The following is a 7,120-nucleotide window of genomic DNA, read 5'->3' on the forward strand; positions in this document are numbered from 1 at the left end:
GTTCAAAGTGCTGAAGGTATGAAATTGAGGGGCTGGTATAATGTACTTGATCCATGCTGTATTGCATCTCAGATGTTAGTCTTCAGCCAATTTGAATCACTCTGAATGATATCAAGAAACATGAGTACATTTGGTGCAGCAGTGATGAATCCTGAAGATCATGCTCCAGAAATAGTTGCAACTTTAGACATGCTATTCCACAACAGCTGTGAAGCTGGCATCAGTCTGATCACAAAGTTGCCCAGATATGTCCTATTGACAAAATAATGAACCAACTATCACTTTTATCCTGCTCATTTCATCAATGATGTCAAGTAGTACATATTCAGCAATATCCTGGTATCTTTTTATTTAGTCATACAGCCAGAAAACACATCCTTTGGTCTAACTCATTTATGTCAACCAAGTTTCCCAAATAATACTAGCCCCACTTTTCCTGTATTTGGTCCATATTCCTCTAATCCTTTCCTAGTCATGTACCTGTCCAAATGTAACTTAAATGCTGTAATTGTACCCACATCTACCGCTTTCTCTGGCAGTTTATTCCACATGTGAACCACCCTCTGTGGCAAAAGTTGTCCTTCCGGTCCTTTATAAATCTTTCTCCTCACCTTAAAAAATGCCCCCGAGTTTTGAACTCCCGCCATCTAAGAAAAAAGATGTTTGCTATTAACATTATCTATGCCCTCATGATTCTATAAACCTCGATAAGGTCACCTCCAACCTCCTACGCTCCAGTGGAAAAAAAAAAGTCCCAGCCTATCCTCGTAACTCAAACATTCCAGTCCCAGCAACATGCTGGTAAATCTTTTTCAAACCCTTTCCAATTTAATAATATACTTCCTATAGCAGGGTGACCAGAACTGTATACAGTCCTCCAAAAGTGGCCTAACCAACATCCTGTACAATCTCAACATGATATCCGAATTCCTATACTGAATGGTCTAAGAAATGAAGGCAAGCTTGTGAAACGTCTTCGTAACCAGCCTGACTTCCTGTGATGCAACCTTCAAAGAACTATTTACCTGAACCCTTAGGTCTCTCTGTTCTACAACACTACCCAGGGCTTTACCATTAATGATATAAGTCTTGCTCTCGTTTGTTTTACCAAAACTCAATACCTTGCATTTATCCAAATTAAACTTCATCTGCCACTCAGCCCATTGACCCAATTGATCAAGAACTCTTTGTAATCTTAGATAACCACCTTCAGAGTTGACTATGCTACCAATTTTGGAGTCATCTGCAAACTTACAAACCATGCCTCCTAAATTCTAACCCAAAGCATTTATATAAATGACAAACCAAAAGTGGACCCAGCACTGATCCATGTGGAACATGGTCGCATGCCTCCAGTCTGAAAAACAACCCTCTACCACCACTGTCCATCTTCTATTGTCAAGCCAATTTTGTATCCAATTGGCCAGCTGGCTCTGAATCCCATGTGATTTAACTTTACTGTCTTCTGTTAGCCCTTGTAAAATCAAATCACTGAGGACCAGCAATTAAACACTAGTGGCTGGACTCCTAACTAATGTAAGTGAAGATATTTGTAGTATTGGAAAATAATTAAGTCTGATCCAGAGCATTGTTTCAGAGATTCCTAAAAACATCATTTTTGATCCAATTATCTTCAGTTGTTTCATTAATGAATCTCCCTTTCTGTGTCATTCTTGGATCAAAATCCTAAAATTCCATACCTAACAGCACTGTGGGAGTACCTTCATCACATACATTGCAATAGTTCGATAAGGAGGATCTCGAGGATAAATAAATATTGGTATATGTTGTAGTTTTGCCAGCATTGCCCAGATCTCAGATTTGAACTTTAAATAAACAGTGATTTATATTCAATTTAAGAATTCTGGTGGCTCAAGCCTGCCTGTACCACACCCATATTCCCACCCCCATCCGCTGCCTCACATTGTTTTCATTCACAAATACCTGCAGACTAGTGCAGGATCTAAGTTGGCTAATTGTACACCACTCAACCTCAAGCTGCAATGAGGAACCAGCTCACTGACTTGGATCCAGTCTCATGAAAGGCGCGATATAAATGTTAGTCTATTTCTTTATATTGAACATCATATTGGATGTTCCAGAACACACACCCATGAGCAGTGCAATCGAAAAATGGCCAGGACACACAACAAAAACAGAAATCACTGTGGAGTTCAGCAGGTCTGGCAGCATATTTGGGGAGAAAGTAAAGTTAATGTTTTAAAACTGGTGCAGTTCAGCAGATGAACTGCAGTTCTGATTGGAGTCACTGGACTCAAAACATTAACTTTGCTTTCCCCCCCACCGTTGCGGCCAGACCTGCAATTTTTGCTTTAATTTCAGATCTCCAGTATCCACAGTTTTAGCCAGTATATATAACTTTTATATGTTCAATTCTCAAAATACACTTACATGTATGGGGTTCCTTCAACAAGATCTGCATCATGTTGCTACAGTTACAGTTACTAAAGCCATTATGGTTTAGTCTAGAGCCACATATTGTAATGGCTTTTAGCAGATGCTGAACAAATTGTTTAAATTCTCTGAACCCCAACAAATGCTGTAACAGCAAAAAACGTGTGAAGCATTGCAACAAAAATCTGCATGCTTTAGGAAAAATGTTCAACTATTACAGCATTTTCTCATTCATACCTCTGCTCTCACAGAGGGAAAAAAGAATATTGGACAATATGATGTTGAGAGAGGAGACATGCACCTCTTGGCAATATGTGCAGTAAGCATGCAATTTCTATTGTGTAATTGCTATTGGCCACTACAAAGTGGCTTCGTTAGAATTTTGGTAACATTTACATTGCAGTCAAAAAACATCTTCCACTGCTTGGTCATAACAGAGTATTGGATGCATATTATTATGAGGCCACTCTTGGAATACTGCATGCAATTCTAGTCGCCCTTCTGTAGGAAAGATGGTGTTGAACTTCAGCGGGTGCAGAAAAGATGTTGCCAGGACTATAGGGATTGAGCTATATGGAAAGGCTGAATAGGCTGGGGCTAGTCATAGACTGAGGTGTGACCTTACAGAGGTTGCTAAAATAATGTAGGGTGTGAATATGATGGGGAGTCCAAAACTAGAGGACATAGGTTTAAGGTGAGAGGGAAAAAGTTTAAAAAGGACCTGAGGTGAAACTTTTCCAGATAGAGGGTGGTGCGTGTATGGAACAAGCTGCCAGAGGAAGTGGTGGAGGTGGGTACAATCACAACATTTAAAAGTCATCTAGATGAGTCTACGAATAGCAAGAGTTTAGAGGGATAAGGGCCAAATGCTGGCAAATGGGACTAAGTCAGATTGGGATGTCTGTATGACTCTATGACAATATGCTCTGAGCAAATTTATGATTGTTGATACTGTACCTTTCCTATTTTGAATGAAGTGTTGGTTCATTTTTCATGTCTGGAGTCTTAAATCACTCCAGCCAGTTTGGAATTACAGTTTCTCTGACTGCTAGGTAGTAGTATGAAGACAGCGTTATGATTCTACCTGAATAACTGAACAAGTCAGATCCCAGACTGAAATCTGATCTGACCTCTAATAGCCCCTTCCTTGAATCTTCATAAACAACCTAGACTTTCTGAGTTTCAAAATATCCCTTTGGGTTTTAATCACACGTTTCTGGTCTGGAACTTTCAAACTAAATGACTTACTCTGAGGTAACTTATTTCTTAACAGCTCAAAACTATCTCCCTTCTTCAGGGGAAACCTTTTTTTTGCATTCAGCTTCAACTAGGACTTCTGCAAACTGAAATTAAAAGGGCTTTCCAAGTCATGGGTATTTCCTTCAAGTCAAAAAAAGCATTCCACATCTTCCAAATGAAGCCTCATGCACTATACTCTTTACATTATTCACACATAAAAGCTCTCCCAATGTAAACAAATTCTGATTAGCCTCCAAGAATGAGCTTCTTTTTAAAAAATAAATCATGGCTACAGAAGTACTGACAAGTTAAACATCAAACCTCCCTCTTAGACATAAAATAAAACCCACATGCCACTAGCTTTAAATAAAAAATATGAAAGAAATTATATTTAAAAATATAAGTCATTCATTTTGCATTATAATAGCCAAAATCCCAGTAACACAAATCAAAATATTTACATCCGCTCAGTTGGTAGAATTCTCCTCTGAAACAGGAACTCCAGGATACAAGCATAAAGATAATGACTCAGACTCTAGTGTGGAACTGAGGGAAAGCTGTTGAAGTTGTTGTCTCATGTTAAATGTGTTCCCCATCTATAAAAGGTTCCCTGGCACAGTTGCAAAGAAAGAGTTATATTTATCCCTCAATTAATTTTTGTCAAGGTTTTTCCCTCCTAATTTCTGCCATACATATTAACTATTGCTGGTGTAGTTTAAAAATCTACACTTGTCATTTTGCTTACCCACCCTTTGTGCTCAAGCTTGAATGTTGAGAATTGGCAGACAAGTTGATTGAGTTGAGTTTATTTCTGTTCTCATTTGACCTCGTTGTATAAACATTTGATACTTTTCAGCACAAGATATTTCATTATAGCTAACATAGAAACATAAAAGATAGGAGCAAGAGTAGTTCACTTGACCCCTTGAATTTTCTACACTGTTCAATGTGATCATGGCTGATCATCAATCTCAATACCTTAATCTTACCATTCCCCCATATTCCTTTAGCTCCAACAGCTATATCTACCTCCCTCTTGAAAACTCAGAATATTTTGGCTTCAACCACTTTCTGTTATAGTGAATTCTCATCACTCTCTGGACAAACAAATTTCTTATCTCAGTCCTAAAATGTTTACCTCTTACCTTTAAACTATGACCTGGTTCTGGACTACTTGGAAGCATTCTTTCTGCATCTGACCTGTTTAGTCCTATTAGGATTTTATATGTTTCTAAGCAATCCTCCCTCATTCTTCTAAACTCCAGTGAATACAATCCTAACCAACTCAGTCTCTTCTCATATGTCAATCTTGCCATCCAAGGAAAGTGCAGAACACTTACGCTCGGTTCGCAACAAACAACTGCACCTCCCAGTCGCGAACCATTTCAACTCCCCCTCCCATTCCTCAGACGACATGTCCATCCTGGGCCTCCTGCAGTGCCACAACGATGCCACCCGAAGGTTGCAGGAACAGCAACTCATATTCCGCTTGGGAACCCTGCAGCCCAATGGTATCAATGTGGATTTCACAAGTTTCAAAATCTCCCCTCCCCCCACCGCATCCCAAAACCAGTCCAACTCGTCCCTGCCTCCCTAACCTGTTCTTCCTCCCACCTATCCCCTCCTCCCACCTCAAGCCGCACCTCCATCTCCTACCGACCAACCTCATCCCGCCCCCTTGACCTGTCCGTCCTCCCTGGACTGACCTATCCCCTTCCTAACTCCCTACCTACACTCACCTTTACTGGCTCCATCCCCGCCTCTTCGACCTGTTTGTTTCCTCTCCACCTATCCTCTCCTCTATCCCTCTTCTATCCGCCTCCCACTCTCTCCCTATTTATTTCAAAACCCCCTTCCCCTCCCCCTTTTCTGATGAAGGGTCTAGGCCCGAAACGTCAGCCTCTCTGCTCCTATGATGCTGCTTGGCCTGCTGTGTTCATCCAGCCCTGCACCTTGTTGTCTCGGATTCTCCAGCATCTGCAGTTCCTACTATCTTGGATAGATAAGTTACGTAATTGGTTTTCTTGGCAACTGGATATGTATTCTTATTCCATGTTGTGGCCCATGGCCTGGTGGGACAAAATCAATGGTGTACTCCATCAGCCTTGATTGTAACAGGAGACAACTCTTAAAGTGCTGTCAGGACTTAGGTCTGACAATGTGAATTAGAAAATCACGATGTTTTTCAGAAAAACGATACCAATGTTTGTGAGATAAGCAGCTATACATATCTGAATTAATACCGATGTAAAACTTTAGGACCAATGTGACAACCTGCATTTTCATTCCAATTATACAAAATGATAATGGCTGCGGGAATCTATTGAAACCATCCACTTTTTAAAGTGTTATGCATGAAAGTGTGTGTACTAGGAACGAATGAACAATGACTGAATCACTTATGCCAGCCGCCCTCAGGTTTCCTGCAAGAAAATTGTCTGGTTTTCAGAAAGTTAGATTTTGGCTAATGTACCAGCAAATCTATATTTTCTCTACACATTACTATTACAGACATATTTATACAAATACATTTTATATATCTATACAATGCATGCACAAAGACCAAAACCATTGTGTTGGTTCCCAATCACAAATTGTTTTTCCTTGCCCATTTCGGAGAATCCATAGAATCCCTACAGTGTAGAAACAGGCCATTCGACCTAATAAGTCCACACTGATTTTGAGGAGCATTCCACCCCACTCACCTTCCCCACCCAATCCCTACTACCCTGCATTTCCAGTGGCTCATCTGCCTAACCTATACATCCCTGCATGATGTCCAAACCTATACATCTCCTATGTCCACTATGGACAATTTAGCATGGCCAATCCTTGGACTGTGGGAGGAAACCGGCGCACCCGGAAGAAACCCACGCAGACACAGGGAGAATGTCTATGTGGAGTTTGCACAATCACCTGAAGCTGGAATTGAACCTGGGTCCCTGGTGCTGTGAGGCAGCAGTGCTAACCACTGAGTCACCATGTCCATATTCATTCCTGGTAAATACCCAAGGACAAGTGAGACTGTTCACAACCTTAGTGTGCTAATGCCCCCGAGATGAGCTACCCATCACATAAATGCTCCATCAAGAATACTTATACAGGTACTTCCTCCTTTGTAAAGCAAACTCTGCCTCAATTTCATCCTGCGGCAAAACATTCTATCCTCCACATAAAGAAATTTCTCCGAACTGCGCTCTCAGCGATAATTTTAAGTCAATAACATTGATGAACTCAAATCAGAAATATTTCTTTTCAAGCTAGCTTTTCAGCATCAGTCCTTATTCCTAAAATCTCTATTAAATTTATTTTCTAGTCTTTTCTGTAGTACATTGCAAATTTTTCCTCATAACTATAATTTCTTGTCTCTTGCATTACCTTGATACTATACTTTGTATGTTCTCTAATGGTTTAATGTCCTTCTATAGCGAGGGACCTTTCACATAGTATTTTAACTGTAAGCTAA

The sequence above is a fragment of the Rhincodon typus genome, chromosome 24 (genome assembly GCF_021869965.1).
Source record: "Rhincodon typus isolate 14 chromosome 24, sRhiTyp1.1, whole genome shotgun sequence".
Lineage (NCBI taxonomy): Eukaryota > Metazoa > Chordata > Chondrichthyes > Orectolobiformes > Rhincodontidae > Rhincodon > Rhincodon typus.